Here is a 19,576-nt window from a genome sequence, read left to right as displayed (position 1 = left end):
CCCTCCTCACTCACATGTCGGCGGTATTGTGACAATCGCGCCGCCGCAGATTGTCGGGATTTCGAGGGAGACATACGTGCCGGAATGGAGGGACGCCTGCCAGACGTGGTTAGGTGAGTATCGGTGCTGTGGTGTCACAGGATCAGCGTGGGAGACAGGATTCCTCGGCGGAGCTCCGGAGACACGCGTCCTACTCCATGCAAGGTCAGGCCACGCCCCAAGAGCAACAATTTTGAAATGAAAAACAATATTTTTTACTTTTTGCTATAATAAATATCCCAATTAAAAAAAAAAACATTTCTTCATCAGTTTAGGCCAATATGGATTCTTTTACATATTTTTGGTAAAAAAAAAAAAAATCGCAATAAACGTATATAGATATTGGTTTGCGCAAAAGTTCTAGCATTTACAAATAGGGGATAGATTTATGGCATTTTTATTATTTTTTTATTATTTTTACTAGTAATGGTGGCGATCTGCAATTTTTAGTGGGACTGCAACATTGTGGCGGACAGATCGGACACTTTTGACACTTTTGACACTTTTTTGGGACCATTGACAGCAATCAGTGCTATAAAAATGCACTAGGGGGCGATCAAGGGGTAACTGTGTTCCCTTGTGTGTGTTTCTAACTGTGGGGGAATGGGACTGACTGGAGGGGGAGACAGATCACTGTTCCTAATTGCTAGGAACAGCAGTTCCCCCTTTACATCAGAATGGGGATTTGTGTTTTTACATACACAAATCCCCTTTCTGGCTCTCATGCACGCGATCGCTGGTGGCCGGTGGACATTGTGGACATTGTGGTCGCCGGCCACGTGCATCGGGTCCCCTGTTGTGCAGCAAACATCTGCTATGGTTCTTAAAGGAGCCGATGTATAGGTATGGCGATTCGCAGGAACGAGCCGACCTGCTGCCATATAATGATGGCGGCTGGTCAGCAAGTGGTTAACATACCATCCAAAATGTTTATTTTATTTGCCAATTAATATATTTATAATAAATGGACATTCATCCGTTGTATACACCTATTGAGACAACTCACTTATGCGCACGCAAAGTTTGCGCTTACTGCATTGCGCAGGACTCAACCGAGATGCAGGGCGAGGGACCGCTGGTTGTTAAGCTTATAAACAGTTTTGTGCCACAAAAATGAATGTTTCTGCCAAATTAAATTTTAGATTGTGAGACCTCAATCCCCACCCCACGGTATTAAAATTTAAAAACAAAGATAGCATTATTGTGCTGCATCTGTGCTGATTTGTGCTGCAAAAATGAACGTCTGTGCGGTTTGATTTCAGAGATATTACTAATAGTTGATGAAACCCCGCCCACTTTGCACCCCATGCTATTCAATTTTAAAAACAATTATACCATTTGTTTGTGCTGATTTGTGCCACAAATATGAATGTTTCAGCCAGTTCGGTTTTTGATATATTGGAATTTAAATTCAGATTATGTAACATCAAGCCCCGCCCACTAGGGCTGCCACCTTTTCTTCAAGTCAAACCCAAACACTTCAACATCGCACAGCAATTTTTTTCATAAAATGCATAGATAAATAATGCATAGATGTTGCTATTAATTATTTGCCGCAAATGACGGCGGTGCTGTGTGGCTTTCGTTCTGGGACGCCATCATATGACATGGTCCCCGAACGGCCGCTCGGGGGCGCGCAGCATGGCTGTCGTGGCCTCGCTGTGTTGCTAGGACATGGAGCAACTCTGATCTCTGTAAACAGCTGTGTCCGCAGCTCTTTAACCATGTGATCGGCTGTGTCCAATCACAGCTGGTCACATGTAAACACGGAGATGCCAGTAATCGGCTCTCCTCGCCTCACACTGGCAGAGTGTGTGGACATCTAGAGATGTGTAATTAGGGCACTGATCATTGGTGCCCTGATTACAATATAGCAATATAGTGTCACTAATCAGTGCCCACCATTGCCCACCAATGCCAGCAATCAGTGCCCTCCCAGTGCCCACAAGTGTCACCAGTGCCCATTAGCGATGTCAGTCAGTACTGGTTATCAGTGCCGCCTATCAGTGCTGCCCATCAATGCCCATCACTGCTGTCGATCAATGCCCATCAGTGCCCATCATTGCAGCCTATCCGTGTCGCCTATCAGTGCCCACCAGTGCCACCTATTAGTACCTCCTCATCAGTGCCACCTAATCAGTGCACATCAGTGAAGGCAAAAAATTACTTAGTTCCAAAATTTACTGACAGAAAAAAAGCTAAAAAAAATATTTTTTTTCAACATTTTTGGTCTTTTTTTTTTTTTTTTTGCAAAAAATAAAGAACCCAGCAGTGATTAAATACCACCAAAAGAAAGCTCTATTTGTGTGAAGAAAATTATAAAAGAAATTTGTTTGGGTACAGTGTAGCATGACCGCACAATGGTCATTCGAAGTGCGACAGCGCTGAAAGCTGAAAAATGGCCTGGGCAGGAAGGGGGTGTAAGTGCCCGGTAGGCAAATGGTTAAATAACATTTCTAATCATATGAAGTTAATCACAGGAGTCTCCCTTTACATCAGAGTCCACAGAGATCCCCCTTTACATCAGAGTCCACAGAGCTCCCCCTTTACATCAGAGTCTACAGAGCTCCCCCTTTACATCAGAGTCCACAGAGTTCCCCCTTTACACCAGAGTCCACAGAGCTCCCCCTTTCCATCAGAGTCCACAGAGTTCAGAGCCCACAGAGTTCCCAATATACATCAGAGTCCACAGAGTTCCCCATTTACACCAGAGTCCACAGAGTTCTCCATTTACACCAGAGTCCACAGAGTTCCCCCTTTCCATCAGAGTCCACAGAGTTCAGAGCCCACAGAGTTCCCAATATACATCAGAGTCCACAGAGTTCCCAATTTAAATCAGAGCCCACAGAGATCCCCTTTTACATCTGAACTTGCGGAGTTCCCTTTCACTGTAAGGGGGACTCTGCAGACTCTGATGTAAGGAAAAACTCTAAGGACGCTAATATAAGGGATGCTCTAGTGTACAAAGAGGTATTTAATGTAAAGGAAGCTCTGATGTAATGAGTGCTCTGAGAACCCTGATTTTTGAGAAGGGGGGAGACTTAGTCCAGTCTGAAAAATGTGTCCAGGTCTCAGACAGTCTGAAACCCGGACGCATGATTCCAAACCCAAACTTTCTTTTATTGGAAAATCAAATCACAGCTCAACAAACACAGCGAACAAGGAAAAATTGCTGACGTTTCGCACTAGCTGTAGCACTACAGCTAGTGCGAAACGTCAGCAATTTTTCCTTGTTCGCTGTGTTAGTTGAGCTGTGATGTGATTTTCCAATAAAAGAAAGTGGTTTTCTGAAGAGTGCGGCAGTCCAGAGCTTGTTTTTCGTCTGGTGCTAGTGGTAATAGCCAGCACCTGTGGCTTCCCAGCTAAAGAGACAGTTTACAGATGGTCTGTGTGTATGCTCTTCCAGAGCATACACACAGTCAGACTTTCCAACAACAAGCTCACATCGAACATTCCCCCTCGGAAATTCCGACCGTGTGTACGCAGCATTACTGTTGTATTCAGGCCAATATACACTAGAATTCAACTCCCATTAATCACATGCAGGTAAAAATGTTTCCCCTTGTTTTTCTTATCTTTCTTTGGGAATGGTAGTTGCACCTGAGATTTAAATCCCCCTACTTTTCACAGAAGTGGATGTCTTAGCCCTTGCACACATGGTCGGACATTCCGACGGAAAATGTTGTCGGATAATCCGACCGTGTGTGGGCTCCATCGGACTGTTTCCGTCGGAATATCCGACCGACAAAGTTTTAGAGCTGGGCTATAAAATTTTCCTACAACATGATCTGATCGGACATTGTCCCATTGTTTGTAGAGAATTCCGATTGGACAAAGTGCCACGCATGCTCAGATCAAATTCCTAGACCAAAGCTATTGGCTACTAGCCTGAACGTAGTCCCGTTGTAACGAATTAATGCCATCACGTTCTGAACGATCGGATTTTCCGCCAGCTTTGTCCGACCGTGTGTATACAACACCAGTTTTCGGACAAAATCTGACTATTTTGGTTGTCGGAATGTCCGACCGTGTATACAAGGGCTTAGAAATGCATTTTGCTAAATATTTATATGTAGGAAGGCCAGTATGGTGGCCTGAATTTATGGGAGGAGCCCGGGGGGTATTTAACCAGCCCGTTCGCCTGTGGTGGTTGTCGGTTTCCGGTGCGCAATACCACGTCACTAGGCCGACAGCTCGTGTTGATCACCATTTGATTACCATTCAGACAAACGTCTCCCTTCTTGGAAGTCTCGTAGTTTTCGTGTTCCGTCCGGTTTTGTACAAATCTCGCCGGCTCGACTGCCGCAGGTAGGGGTCTCGATTGACCTTCATTTCTATTCATTTCTACTTTATTTGAGTGTCGTAAACCCTAAAAAATGTCACATCGTTCGGGTTGATACCGGGTTGTTATCACTCATGTCGCACTTGCCCGCACACACCCTTCATTTCACAGGCGTCGTTCGGTAGGTTGTCTGTGATACTTTGTTAGCTACCGGTTGCATAATCTTGTTCGTCATGTTCCGCAGTCATATCGTTGTCAGTCGTATCTTGCGGCACAACGACCCATGCCTCTGCCACAAACTGGCTCACGTAGGCCATTTCTTCATTTCACCTGTCACTTACTACGCTCCGATTCGAATCCAGTTGCATCACCTAAATGCGCCGATTCGTCCCGGGGTGCCCCTAGGTATTCGGCCTCATTTCGGTACATGCTCCAGAGTCCGCTCGTTCCAACCGTCCGGGTCTCTGTCATGGGTTCATTTCACGTCACCTACTACGTTCGAATCGATACCAGTCGTTTGCCAAAAAAAAAAAAAAAAAAAACGCACAGGTTCGATTAAACGTGTCCCAAATAGCTTGGCCTCATTTCGGTACATGCTCCAGAGCCCGTGCGTTACCATTTCAACCCGGGCCCTGTCATGGGATTCATTTCACGTCACCACTACGTTCGAACCAATACCAGTCGTTTAAAAAAAAAAAAAAAAAAAAAAACGCACAGGTTTGGTCGACGTGTCCCAGTTGTCGTTGGCCTCATTTCAGTACATGCGCTAGAGCCCGTTCGTTGACGGTTGCGAGTCGCGCCCTCTCCGAGTCGCAGCTCTACCATGGGAAAACATTTCATCCTCATCTAGTTCGCCCGGGTCGAATCCGGTCGCATTTCGTTGCATCGATTCGCCCGGACGGTCCCACATTTTGTAGCTTTTTCGGCCTCATTTCAGTGCATGCTCCAGAAATCCGGGTTGGTTCCAGCCTCAGTTTGGGGCCGGCCATTCCAGGCCTCTGTCATGACAGTAGTCCTTCATTCATTTCACTGTCACATTCCGCGCTCCGGTTCGAATCCAGTCGCACGATCGGATGCACCGATTCGTTCCGGTTCGCCCCCAGGTTGTTGCCCTCATTTCAGTACGTGCTCCAGAGTCCGTTCTGCTGTCAGTTGTACTAACGACACGACCAGTTTGTGCCTCTGTCACGGCAAATCGTGCTTCATTTCATGGTCACTTATAGCGCTCCGATCCGAATCCAGTAGCATCTATGATGCATCGATACGGTTCGGCGTGCCCCAGAGGGAACAGCCACATTTCATTTATTTTTTCCACAGGTTGTCTGGCGCTGGGCCAAAAAAAAAAAAAAAAAAAAAAAAAACGGAATCTCAAAAGGATAACAGAAACAATGAGGGAATAACGGCGTGATGGTTTAGGAATCATGGCGCAGAAATATCTACTCACCGGTGCACTTCAGTTGTGTTAGCCAACTACTTACGTCACATGCCAGTTTTCCTTGTTAGGCTCCTTCAAACAAATGTCATCTGTTGTTTCTCTCTCCAGGTCAGTCAAAGCTTAGTAGGTCCACCCTGCACCAGCTTGGACGTCGTCTCCCAGGTAAAAAAAAAAAAAAAAAAAAAGAAGGGCTAGGAGTGGAAAAGGCGTCAGCAAGACGGACCGGTACACATATGTATGTAGGCGAAGGAACGTCAGTATATATGTGTATTCGCGTTCGCTTCCGCCTTAGTACCCAAGCAACAGGTGGGCTCACTTGGAAAATAGAGAAACAGTCTTGACTTTGTCATCCTCTATAGGTTCCGGTCGTCCATCTATCTTCCCCAAAAGAGATAGGACATCACTCCCGGGGCTCGATCCATCAGGAACCATGTCCCAGACCAGCAGTGAAGACCTTACTGCCCCCCTGTCACCTCGCCCGCCTTCAGTGGGCGACAGCATTCAGTCTTTCAGGGGCTGGACTATCCCTAGGCTGTCAGCGGAGCTCAGACGCAGGGGCATTCCCTTCCCAGCCACAGCTAGGAAGGCAGAGCTGTTCAGGCTCCTCTCTGCCCCCCCAGCTACCGCCGGGCCTAGTACCCCGCCTCAGGCTACGCTGCAGTCCATCTCTTCGGCCATAGGTCAACTGCATACCATGGTGTTGTCTCTGGCCAGCTCGGTCACGGATGTTCAAACCAGGGTGACCCTCTTAGAAACACCTCCAGCTACAGCCACCACTGTTCCGGATGCAGTCCCGTCTCTTCTACCAACAGGTACCGAAGGCACATGTCCCGTGGTCTGTCCAGCACATCTTGTGCCGGCCAGCATTAGGAAGGACATCTTGGACGGCAAGGATGTTAACCTTGCCTCCTTGCTCATTTCGGTGCATGACCTGGCAGAGAACAAGGCTTACACCTGGGGGGATGTATCCGTAGTTCTCAAAGCTAAGGACCCCAGGCTAAACCGGAAGCTATCCATCCCCGAGTTTACCCTAGCCTTCGGCATGCTCAGAGATGTCGTTTGCTCAGCCTCTCCTGCCAGGAGGGTTGAATTAGATTTGTATCTCCACACGGTGGTGGACCTGGGGTACAAATATGGTGGCTTTGCATTCTACGACTACCATCGTTCCTTCTCAGCGAAAGCAGCCGCCAAACTGGCACAGTTCCAGTCTCTCACAGACTGGAGCCTGATGGACACGGAACTATTCTGCCGGCATTTTGCCGGCCTTCGTTCACCCCTGTGTGCCGTCTGCCAGTCCTCCACCCATACCGCTCCCTGGTGCGCCAACATACCGGCTACTCGCCCGGTAGAATTTCCCTCCACCTCTGCCGCAGCCCCAGGCCCATCAGGCTCGGCACCAAAAAACCAGGTGGACAAGTTTGGACGCACGGTCCAAACCATTGGGGGCGCGGCCATCTGCAATAACTTCAACTACGGTTCTTGTAATTACAGCCAGTGCCGTCTACTGCATATCTGCGTTATATGCCACAGGGCGCACCCCAGGAATTTGTGCGAGGTCAAAGCGCACAAAGGTTCATGACTGAGCCGTATAGACATACTTTGCCTGGGCTTCTACCTCAACACGCACCCCACTCCTTCACTAACCACCTTCCTCATAGGCGGCTTCACCGCAGGTTTTCACACCGGCCTCATCTCCCTACCTCACCAAACCCACGAGTGCAGAAACCTCCGCTCAGCAGCCTCTGACGAACAGGCCATCGACCTGCTGCTGCAGAACGAGGTGGATCGAGGCTTCGTTATAGGCCCCTTCACTCAGCCCCCCTTCAATATGTGGAGAGTTAGCCCTATTGGGCTTGTCAAGGGCAAGTTTTCCAATAAAAGTCGTTTAGTGTATGACCTGTCTGCGCCTCATTTTTCTCACATCCCTAGCTTAAACTCATTGATCCCTTCTGAAGAATTCTCCTTAAAATATTCCTCAGTGGACATGGCAATCCAGGCCATCCTTAAAGTAGGCACAGGCGCATGGCTGGCGAAAGCGGACATATCCGACGCCTTTAAACTGTTACCTATCCACCCGTCCCTCTGGTGCTGGCACGGGATTAAGTGGAAGGATCAATACTACTTCGCCACGAAGTTGACGTTCGGCTCCAAAAGCAGCCCGTGGCTGTTCGACATATTTGCCCAATCTCTCGAGTGGATTCTCTTACACAAGGTCGGCTGTCAGCAAGTTATCCACTACTTAGATGATTTTTTATTGATAGAACGGCCAGGCGCACCTCCCAGAGATCTTGACAAGTTAAGGACCGTTTTCGGGAACCTCAATGTTCCCATCGCTGAGCATAAGGTGGACGGACCCGCACATTCAATCACCTTCCTGGGTGTTATTTTAGACGCCGGCTCCATGAAAGCCAGCCTGCCCCTTGACAAACTAACCCGCATCAGGGCGGCACTTCACGAGTTCACTCGGACCAGGGGATGAACTAGGAGACAGCTGCAGTCACTGTTGGGCATGCTCAATTATGCCATGCGCATTATCCCACAAGGCCGTTCCTTTATCTCACGACTGTTGGTCTACCTGTCTCAGGCTCAAGACCCGGATCATATCCTTTGCCTAGACACCGCAGCTTTAGCAGACCTGGCAATGTGGGACGAGTTCCTGTCCAACTGGAATGGCATCTCCCTTTTCATCCCGTGCATTTCACCTCTCTCACCACAGGTAGTCACAGACGCCGCGGCCTCTACAGGGTTCGCAGCAATTTTTGGCCACCATTGGTTCGCCGGACCCTGGCCTTCTCAGATACTTAGCATCCCGGGCTTTAGTCAATCCTCTTCACTCTTCGAGCTCTACCCCATGGTTGCAGCCGCCCAGCTCTGGGGCCCTACCTGGTCCGGACAAACGGTAGGCTTCACCACCGACAATCAGGCCACAGCCGAAATTGTCAATAAAGGCAGGTCTAAATCCCCCTCCGTGATGTCCTTCCTACGCAGGCTGGTGCAGCTGTCACTACAGCACCAATTTAACGTCATCTGCATGTTTATCCCAGGGAAATATAACCGGGCAGCTGACGCCCTCTCCCGCTTTAATTTCCGGTCCTTCTTTCTACAGGTTCCCAGTGCAGATGCCGCATCAGCGCCTATCCCGCATTGGTCGCAGTTGACCCTGGACTAGAGCCGCATTTACTAGGAGCCACGCAGCTCATCAACCGTTCGTTATCGGACAATACTCTCAAAGCCTACCAGGTAGCCTGGAGAACCTTCAACGCATTTCTGGTCACCTCCTCAGTAGGCACCCCCACAGATACTAGACACATTCTAGCCTTCATCTCGTACTGCCACAACCAACTGGCCTTGTCTTTTAACACCATTCGCTTATACTTAGCTGGTGTTCAGCACTTCCTTTCAATCCAGGATCCTACCAAACCCTCTGTTTTCTCGTCCCACGCTGTCCGAGCCATATTACGCGGCATCCAAAAGCAACAGCCGCCAGTAAAAGTCAAGCGGCTCCCCATCACCAGTGCCATCTTCAGGGACATGTCCACCATACTCAACAGCTACCCCTTTGGTGTTCTCCCCAGTCTGGTCATACAGGCAGCCATTTACCTAGCCTTCTATGGCTTCCTTCGGCCCGGTGAGTTTACTCACAACAGCCTACACGGCCCAGTCCTCCGCAGATGTCATCTGCTCCGTCACCAGGACCATTTCATCCTCCACCTCCCGGTAACCAAGACCCAGCAGACAGGCACCGGCGTAGACATCCACCTCTACAAAACCAACAATGCCTGGTGCCCGGTCACGATGCTTACACAGTTTCTCGCTCGGCTGCCCGAGCTCCCGGACTCTAGCCCACTTTTGCCCTTCCCGGTGAAACCACTAACTAACCAACAATTTGTTAAGCATATCAGGATTCTCCTCCGCAACCTGCTCCTCAATCCTAGTGAGTATTCCGGCCACTCCTTTCGCATTGGAGCAGCTTCATCCGCATCCCGGCATGGGGTCCCGGACCACGTCATCAAAAGGTTGGGCAGGTGGAAGTCGGCCTGCTTCACTCGGTACATCCCTAACCCACAGGTGGAGATGTCTCGAGCATTCACTCAACTGGCTCAATAAAATTAACCAGGAAACAATAAAACTCTCTTATCCCTACCTGACTGTTTTGCCCCCTTATTTTGGTATACCGTCCATTAGACCAGGGCACACTTTCAGGTCCATTTCATAAAAGGTGTCTCATGATAAGCTTGTTTTGTTCAGATACGTATCGGCCATAGGGCTCCAGCCATAAGTAGGAAGGCCAGTATGGTGGCCTGAATTTATGGGAGGAGCCCGGGGGGTATTTAACCAGCCCGTTCGCCTGTGGTGGTTGTCGGTTTCCGGTGCGCAATACCCTCCCTCCCATCCCCTTTTTAGGGCATTTATCAAAAAACATTTCTCTTCAATCATATTCATTCTGATTACTGGGTATGCCCCCTTATTTTGGTATACCGTCCATTAGACCAGGGCACACTTTCAGGTCCATTTCATAAAAGGTGTCTCATGATAAGCTTGTTTTGTTCAGATACGTATCGGCCATAGGGCTCCAGCCATAAGTATAAATATATATTCAAGAAATGATATGCTGTAAGAATGTAATGATTATTTATTTAACTAACTTTGGGATTTTATGAAATAGGTCTAGTAAATTGCTGGTGCAAATAAAGGACCTTGTTACGCCTTCTGTGATATTCTGTTCTGGTCTTTATCTTATTACACTGTTTTTTGTCTCCACAGGGCCTGGATGATGAGGATGTCTCACGGATCCAAGGAGACCTATTTATCTTGATCCTGAATATTTTTGTTATCCACAAAGTTATTAATGAAAACACTACCAACTTGGGAATAGTTATTTAGAGAATAGAGGTTCTCACTGCAATCTCTGATGTACCCCAAGCATGTGTTTTTCCTATGGGGCTCATTTATGCTTATAACCTGAGCTACCCTAAAAACCTAAAATATACCTTTGAAGTTTTTCAGAAGATCTTTTTAGAGCTAGATGTGGGGAATCTATCTTCAAACGTTCACACTTTAAAGTGAAAATGACTTCCCTAAAAGACTTAAAAATAAAGTTAATATATTCCGTGTTCTATGTTGTTTGCAGATATACTGTATGTTACATTTGTGTGTTTCAGTTTGATTTGTTAGCTAAGAATGAGGCATTTAAAAAAAAAAAAAAAGTGTTTACATTTTGTTTACATTTGATGCTGCTTTAATAATATTACATTTGTAACATTTTATAAATAATAAATGTTAATTTGTTTTGAGAGTCATGAGACTATTACTTAAAAAAAAAAAAAAACATATTATTGTATCATTATTATATAAAAACCCTCAAACATATCAAATACATTTGGAAAATAGGTTTTACCAACATAAAAACATTGCGTAAATTACAAGAAAAAATAAGTTAACATCACTTAAAACTAAGACAAGTTAATATATGTATTCCTAACTTGAAATTATGGTCTATAAACTGAAAATATTGAATATACTTTACTTATACATATAGTCCAAAAACTGGAAAAATTGAGTTGGCTTTTCTGAATACAACAAAGTTGAAAATATGAAAAGTCTAATTAGACAAAAATAAGTTTAGTTGACAGTACTTAAAAAGTTTATGCAAATAGTTGCCTCAATTTTTTTTTGAGTAGACCCAGCACACAATTTTTTACAGTGAAGCAACAACAATGTGTAGGCAGTGGTGGCACAGAATGACTCTATCATGCAGCCCTCCTGAATGAATGACTTTGTATATAGTATGCACTTAACACTATACAGACATTTGTGTGATTTGAGATGCACTACAGATTGATTTTTTTTTATGCAGAATCTCGCTACCAGCTTTCTGCCAGTAAGATCCTGTGTAAATCTGTATGCCTGTGTATATGAGTCCTAAAGAGTAAATGTCTCAATTAAAATATATTTTAAAATTATGCAAAACCTCATGAAATAACAATTCTGACCTTTAACATACACAGTGGGTATAGAAAAGAATCTCCGCCTTTATAATATTCACATTTTGTTGCTTTGCAGCCTGAAATGATAAAAAAAGATAAAAGATAAAAACACAGTTTTTGTTTCATCCATCTGCATTTACTAGTGCAACTCATAACATCCAAGTGAAAGAAGAAAAAAAAAAATCAAAAACAGATTCACTGAGTTGGAAAAAGGATCACCCCCTCCTGTCAGTATTTTGTTGGACCACATTTTGCTTTAATTACAGCCTTTAGTCCAGGGATATGCAATTAGCAGATCTCCAGCTGTTGCAGAACTACAAGTCCCATGAGGCATAGCAAAACTCCGACAGCCACAAGCATGACCCCCAGACGCAGAGCATGATGGGGCTTGTAGTTTTGCAACAGTTGGACGTCCGCTAACTGCATATCCCTGCTTTAGTCTGTTGGGATATGTCTTTACTAACTTTGCACATCTGGACTTTGCAATATTTGCCCACTCTTCTTTGCAGAACTGTTCAAGTTCAGTTAAATTTGATGGTAACCATTTGTGATCTTCAGTCTTCAAGTAATTCCACAGATTATCAGCGGGGTTTAAGGCTGGATTCACACCTATGCATTTTTAGAGCTTTTTGCATTTTGCAGATTTGTACTACAGTCCATTTAGGCTAGATTCACTCCTATGCATTTTTAGTGCTTTTTGCATTTTGCAGATACTGTCCATTTACCATGGTTTCCTATAGAACACGTTCTGCAGTACAAATCAGCAAAATGCAAAAAACACAAAAAATGCATAGATGGGAATCCAGCCTAAGTCTGGGCTCTGACTAAGAAATGCAAGGACATTCACCTTTTTCTCCTTCAATCACTGTGTGGTCATTTTTGCTGTGTGCTTTGGGTCATTGTCATGTTAGAAGGTAACCTTTTTCCCATTGACAACTTTCTGGCAGAGGGCAGCAGATTTTTTTTTTCTTGAATTTGATGGTATTTTGCCCCATCCAGTTTTTCTTCTTTGTCCCCTGGATCCAGCGATGTCCTCCCCGCTGTGTGTGCGAGCTGTCCTCGGCTCGATTCACATAGTGCCCGAGTGCCACTGAGCTCCATTCCCTGCGACGTTACGGCACACGGGAGCGGAGATAAGTGCCAAATTCAAAAAAAGTTAAAACATACAATACACATACAGTACTGTAATCTTACAGATTACAGTACTATATAAAAAATGGCACATCCCCTTTGTCCCTAGTGGTCTGTCCAGTGCCCTGCGTGCAGTTTTATATTATAAATACCGTTTTTTCTGCCTGGAATTTGGAGATTGTCCATAGCAACCAAAAAGTGTCCCTTTATGTCAAAAGTGGTTATAGACCAGCTAGAAAACAGCGATAATAAATTATAATCACTTGCAGAATTGAGCGATAGCGATTTCTGGGGAAATTCGTCATCAAACACTAAATCTAATGACAGCGACAATTCTGCAACTGAGCAAATTTCAGGGTTTTTGATTTGATTACATTATTGAATAATTTTTATTATTTGTTATAATTATTTATAGTTATTTATTATATTATAATTTATGATTTTGTGTTTCAAACTACTATCATACCCGGGATGAGTTATTCCTAAGAATTGCAGGCCTACAATATAAAATGCCAAATTTCCATGCAAAATAATGGTAACGCTTTCAGCACCTAAAATCAGAAATAATCATACCGCCAGGGAGGTTAATCTATACAGTAGTTTGTAGACGTGATAACATTTTCAAAAACCAATATACGCCTATTGCAATTTTTTTTATGAAAAATATGTAGAAGAATGTATATCGGCCTAAACTGATGAATAAATTGTTTTGTTTTCAAAATTGTCGTATTTTTTTTTGTTTATAGCACAAAAAAAATAAAAACCGCAGAGGTGATCAAATATCACCAAAAGAAAGCTCTAGTTGTGGGTAAAAAAGGACATAAATTTTGTTTGGGTGCACGACTGCGCACTTGTCAGTTAAAGAGACGCAGTGCCGTACTGCAAAAAATGGTCTGGTCATTAAGGGGGCAAATCCTTCTGGGGCTGAAGTGTTTAAAGCTTTGTTTTTTTTTGTTTGTTTTTTAACCACTTGCCGACCGCCCACCATCGTTATACGTCGGCTGTTTGAAGAGGAATATCGTTGTTATGGCAGTAGCTAGCTGCCATAACCCAGGTATCCTCTTCTTCAGTGGGCGGTCAGCTTTCAGATAAAAGTGGTCCCTACGGCGGATTCGCAGCAAGAACACTTTTATCAGTGATAAAGAGTGCCGTCAGTAGCAGTGGAGGTGACCGGATCCTCCTCGGTCTGTGGTATGGAGCTGACTGAGGGGAAGACGGCCCCCATTTGGCTCCATACCATTGCAGGGCGGAAGCGACGTCAAAATGTCACTTCTGCCCATAGCTCTTAAAGGGACTTTTTTTTTTTTTATTAAATTTTGCATTTTAGTGTAAATATGAAATCTCATATTGACCCCAGATCTCATATTTAAGAGGTCCTGTCATGCTTATTTTCTGTTACAAGGGATGCAGAAGCGAATGCATACGTGAGCAGCACCCGCATATCACCACGATCATTAGAGCGAGAGCAATAATTCTAGCCCTAGACCTCCTCTGTAACTCAAAACATGCAACCTGTAGAATTTTTTAAGCATCGCCTATGGAGATTTTTAAGGGTAAAAGTTTGCCGCCATTTCACGAGCGGGCGCAATTTTGATGCGTTACATGCTGGGTATGAATTTACTCAGGGTATCATTATCTTTCACAATGTAAAAAAAAAAATGGGCTAACTTTACTGTTGTCTTATTTTTTAATTCAAACAAGTGTATTTTTTTCGAAAAAAAGTGCGCTTGTCAGACCGCTCCGCAAATACGGTGTCACAGAAATGATTGCAATGACCCCCATTTTATTCTCTAGGGTGTTAGAAAAAAATATATAATGTTTGGGGTTCTAAGTAATTTTCTAGAAAAAAAAATGATTTTAACTTGTAAACACCAAATCCCAAAACGAGGCTCTGTCCTTAAGTGGTTATTTAACAAACATGTTATACTTACCTGCTCTGTGTAGTGGTTTTACACAGAGAAACTTCAATCTTCTTGTTTTTCTGGTCCCTTGCTGGTGCTCCTATCTCCTCCCCCTCGAGCAGTACCCCCAGAAAAAGGCGCTTGCCCTCAGGGCAAGTGTCTTTCTTGCCCTGAGGGCACCGCTGCATGCTCACTTCTATAAGATCCATAAGACACATAGAGCTGCGGCCTGGGCCCGCCACTCACTCAGTGGTTCACTGGCTGTGATTGACAGCAGTGGGAGCCAATGTGCTCCCACTGCTGTATCAGCCACTGAGGAGGGAGAGTCCCCATACAACCAAGGCTAACATGAACATTGCTGGATCGGATGGGGCTCAGGTAAGGATTGGGGATGCTGGTGGGGGGGGGGGGGAGCAGCTGCACACAGAAGGTTTTTTTGTAACCTCATGCAAAGAATGCATGAAGGTAAAAAACCTTCAGCCTTTAGAACCGCTTTAAGGTTAAGTTCTCACTAACCCATTTTCCAAAAATCAATCTGCGGTAGAACGCTTTTTAATGTGCATTTATGCAGCCACTGTCAGGTGTTCAGGAGGCAATCCTGCCTCCTCCTGAATGTTTGTTTTGATTTTTTTTCCGAACAATGGCATATATTTTTTTTGCTGAACAAGCGTTTGGCTTGCAGTTGCGGCACAGCCCCTTTGACTTGTCGCCTGTCAAATTCACATGTCGTGTTAAATGTTCTATAGCATGTGAACATCTCACTCCCGCTGTCTTCTGGACTTTAGGTGGACTTTAGCTGTAAGGCCTCTTATGCCGCATACGCGACCAGACTTTTCGACGGACTAGGTCCGACGGTCTTCCGGACGGATTTTCAGCAGAGGTCCGACGGACTTTCCAAACTAACGGACTTGGCGACACATGAACAGTCTAAATCCGTTTCAAAGTCTGTTCATTTTGAAGGTGATGATGTAAAACGGGACTAAACAAGGAAGTTCAATAGCCAGTAGCCAATAGCTGTCCTTGTGTCGTATTTGGTCCGTCAGATTAGCATACAGACGAATGGATTTTTCGACCGTTCTCAAGTCCGTCAGAAAGATTTGAAACATGTTTTATTTCTAGGTCTGTCAAACTTTTGGGGAAAAAAAGTCAGCTGGAGCCCACACATGCTGGAATTGTCAGACGGACCTAGTCTGCGTCCGATCGTGTGTATGCGGCATTGCACAATTGCCAGCAGTAACAGGCCTTACAGCTTTTCTTTGCAATGGTACACTTCTTGTCTACGTCTTTTGGGAGAAGCTTCCTATCCGGAACAGAAGATGTTAACAGTGTTTGACTGCTGGATGATTAAGCAGTCTGAGCGCTATCACACTTGTTTATATCCCACCAGACAATCTCCTTCATAAATGGATGAATTCTTCCCAAGAGAAACTGGAACAGGTTACAACATTCTGCGCATACATTTCATGCAGGCTTATCCAATCAGACAATGACAAGAGCAGTGATGATGTGCAAAGTACACTACACCACAGCAACCAGCAAAGAATGTCTTCTGCTAAGCAAAGTTTGTATTGGAAAACGGTCACATAATATAACAAAATTATCATTTTTAGATAAACTATGACCCTTTCAGCGAAAGAAAGATACTTATCATGGTGCCCTATGTCTGTAATAGACAAGAAATGCCAAGAACTTTATTTTTTTTTTCACGTGTGGCTACTAATCCCCTCAGTGTTCACAGCTGAGTACATCTGAACCATGAAATACACTTAGTTCCCATGATACAATAAAAGCTGTCAATGCCTTGAGGTCTGTACATCGTGCTTTAAGTCTAAATGATGCAATAAATAGAGCCAGCAGAAACACACTAAAGCTGGCCATACACAGCTCATATTTCGGTCTGGTTCCTGACGGCACGTCTAGCTCAACAAACTTTGAAAAAAGTAAAAAATTGTCAGTTGAACAGTGACCGCGTCCAACCAGATGCAGTTACTGTTCAGGCATTCATAACCTGAAGCTGTCTTAATACAACAGGCAGCAGGAGAAGTTCTTCCCTCCATGCGGTTTAGGCCTCGTTCACACTTAACGATTTGGAAATCCAAATCATGGAAAAAAGTGTGACGCGTGTTTTGGTACCATTCATCCTTAATGGCACCTCAAACGTGTTGCAATTTTGACACGACAAAACACACGAGAATCGCGGCAAAATGTGGGTGTATTGTGCTGTCTTCTAATGCTGTGTCCCCGTGTGTATGATTTCTTTAAAAAAAATGAAGCTATATACCTAATTTCAGAGCCCTGCCTGCCATTCACGTGACCGGCCAACTCTCACCTCCTACCTTCTGACAGCTGCAGTGGGCAGGGCCGATATTCCCCCAGTGATGTCAGCCGGGAGGGGAGGAGGAGAGAGCCGGATGGTCATGTGAGCGCCGACTGGGGCTCTGAAATGAGGTATAAAGCTGCATTTTTTATAAATTACACACACGGGGGGGCACAGGATTAGTAGACAGCACAGATAGTACAAAGATGTAGCTGTTATTCCAGCAGCTGGGGGGGGGGGGGCACTGTCACTAGCTGAGAGGCGGGGGGAGAGGAGCACAGAGGAGGACAGGAGAGACAGCAGATGATGGAGGCATGTAAACTGACCACAGTGTCAGGGCTGCCATGACATACTATGGTCAGTTTACATAGGGGAGGCAGAGTCAGCCAGGTATCCTGTTTCCCCCAAAATAAGACCTAGTGTGATTGTCGGAGATGGCTGCAATATAAGCCCTACCCCCCAAATAAGCCATAGTTAAAGTCCTTGTAGGTCTCATTTTCAGGGTAGGGCTTATTTTCAGGGAAACAGGGTAGGGCTTATTTGGGAGGTAGGGCTTATATTGCAGCCATCACCAACAATCACACTAGGTCTTATTTTCGGGGGAAACAGGGTAAATAATAAAAAGTAGCAGCGCTAAAAATACCGTGACTAAAGAATGTGGAATGAAAAATAAAAGAGTCCAAATTGATTATTAACAATAGCCTTGGATGGAAAAGACATAAATTAAACTGAGTAAATAAGATGCACCATCATCCAAATGATATGAAATAAACAATGGTAACTCTGGTCCCCAACTAGAGAAACACAAAGAAAAAAGGAGCAGACAGACTATTACGGAGCACACCAACAGTAATACAGATATAGTTAAACGACAGTGTAAAAAGTATTTTATACATTTATTGAAAAATTTGTTTTGACAAGAGACAATGTAAACAATCAATGGCTAATAGAAGCGGTGAAGTATTTCAGCCCGCTGAAATGCTCAAGCACCGCAAAAGTCTCCACCGGCGACTGGGGGGGCGGTAGAATAGCCCGTTCTGACCCGGAGCTTCACTGGCATACCAGCACCATCATGCTGTCACATCGTTACCATTGATTATTTGACGGACTCTTACCTATATGGTATATTTGCATGGTTGCCGTGGCCGAGATTGCCCCTTTTGAATTCGGGTGCTGTCTCGGTTGTCTCCGGGTCCCAGTTTTACCACTATCTCCAGCCAGAAAGGACTTTGGCCTGTTTTGTAGCAATTCTACCGCCACCAGTCGCCGGTGGAGACTTTTGCGGTGCTTGAGCATTTCAGCGGGCTGCAGCTCGGGGATGTTTATATTTCCTGAAGAAGCTGAAAAAGCGAAACTAGTCGAAATACTTCACCGCTTCTATTAGCCATTGATTGTTTACATTGTCTCTTGTCAAAACAAATTTTTCAATAAATGTATAAAATACTTTTTACACTGTCATTTAACTATATCTGTATTACTGTTGTTGTGCACCGTAATAGTCCATCCGCTACTTTTTTCTTTGTGTTTCTCTGGTTGAGGACCAGAGTTACCATTGTTTATTCCAAATTGATTATATCTAGATTATTGTACATAAATAACCTAAGTGATAAATGAATAATCCATATCAAGCACAAATGGGTGGGTTTTTTGATATAACACCTCTTGACGACAGTGCACCTCCACCACATGGTGTACAACGTCAGATTGTGACGAAAAGTTCATAGGGAGGTTGACTTTCTGACGTCATTGTGCTGTACTCAGTGTACGGGTGTTCACTTGCTGGCTTGCTGTGCTTTTATGATCATTTTTATCTTCTACTTTGTAAGTGAAATCCTTTATCCTATTAAATACTTTGGTACAGTTTACACTATGGAGTTTCTCTTTTATATTTTTTGGGTAACACCTGAACTCTTTCCTTGGTGGCCGATGCTTGATTTGGTGCTCAATTTAAATTCCTTCCCATTACATATTGTGGACAACCGTCTTCCGTTTGGATAAAGGCCCTGGCTGGGTATTTAGCAGCAGACTTCTAAAAGCTTGCCTTCTGGCAAGCTCGCAATTCATGTGGCGGAGGTGCACTGTTGTCAAGAGGTGTTATATAAAAAAAAACATTTATTTGTGCTTTATATGGACTTCATTTATTACTTTTTTTTTTTGCGGTCCCCACACCCCATAGCACCTTGTCCCCATGTTGATGAGGACAAGGGCCTCTTCCCAACAATCTTGGGCGTTGGTTGTTGGGGGCGGCTTATCATAATCCGGGAGCCCCCTTAAATAAGGGGGCCCCCAGATTCAAGCCCCCTACCCTATGTGAATGAGTACGCCACCATCCGGGGGTCTTCTTCCGACTTTGGGGGTCTTCTTCTGACTTTGAGGGTCTTGTCCCGCTCTTTGCTTCTTCTGCCGGGCCTCCACTATCTTCTTCCAGCTCTTTTTACTAGCGTTCCTGCCATTGCGGCCAGAGAGAGCGTTGTGTCAACATCG

This window comes from Lithobates pipiens, unplaced genomic scaffold (assembly GCF_037356315.1).
Source record: "Lithobates pipiens isolate NorthernLeopardFrog02 unplaced genomic scaffold, aLitPip1_a1.2 Scaffold_13, whole genome shotgun sequence".
Lineage (NCBI taxonomy): Eukaryota > Metazoa > Chordata > Amphibia > Anura > Ranidae > Lithobates > Lithobates pipiens.
This window is presented reverse-complemented; position numbering follows the sequence as displayed.